This window comes from Grammomys surdaster, unplaced genomic scaffold (genome assembly GCF_004785775.1).
Source record: "Grammomys surdaster isolate TR1022 unplaced genomic scaffold, NIH_TR_1.0 126028, whole genome shotgun sequence".
NCBI classification, from domain to species: domain Eukaryota; kingdom Metazoa; phylum Chordata; class Mammalia; order Rodentia; family Muridae; genus Grammomys; species Grammomys surdaster.
Window position 1 is genome coordinate 1568214 of NW_021620841.1, and position 641 is coordinate 1568854.

The 641-nt window shown below is 44.9% G+C and overlaps 1 non-coding gene across 1 annotated transcript; it reads right to left on the reverse strand.

Moving 5' to 3' along the window:
* Nucleotides 1-245: 245 nt before the first annotated feature.
* Nucleotides 246-372, reverse strand: LOC114610117. Its single transcript, XR_003709643.1, has one exon. It is a non-coding gene; the product is annotated as a small nucleolar RNA SNORA17 (small nucleolar RNA).
* Nucleotides 373-641: the final 269 nt, after the last annotated feature.

The following is a 641-nucleotide window of genomic DNA, read 5'->3' on the forward strand; positions in this document are numbered from 1 at the left end:
CATCTGGAGTTGCCTCACAGGCGTCTCAGGAGTACTATACCCCATTTATGCATTGTGGCATTGTGGGGCAAAGTTCATCCACGACATGATCTGCTACTCCTGGCCTACTTGGTGCTGGACTGGTGGTCACCTTAGGCTAGCTCCTGTTCAGGACTCCATGGCACCAGTCTGGTGGTCATCTCGGAGTCCTAGGCAGGGTTCTTCTAATCTCTGCCTCACTTCCGTTAGGCCCACGTATGTTATGGAATGTTAGGCTACTCATCGCTCAGATGTTCTCAGGTCAGAACACTGAGCATAGTCTCTGTCCTCTCTGCCACCTACAGAGGCACATATGTCACAGCAGTTATAATTCTTAATTACTTTAGGAATAGTCTATTATTAGTTTCTGTCATCAGACCCATGTACATAAGACCTTTTTTACTTAATTTGGTGCATTACCCCTGTACAAATGGAAAGATGGACTTGAAGACCAATATAGCTGATCATTCTGATACAGTGCCAACTCAACACAGGAAGCACAGGATACTTTCCCCAAAGTTGACAGAAAAGGTAAAGTTTCTAAAGCTTTATATTATACATACACATGCGGAGAGAGGAGAGGAGGGAGGGAAGGTGGGTGAAAGAGAAAGATAGAAAAAGAG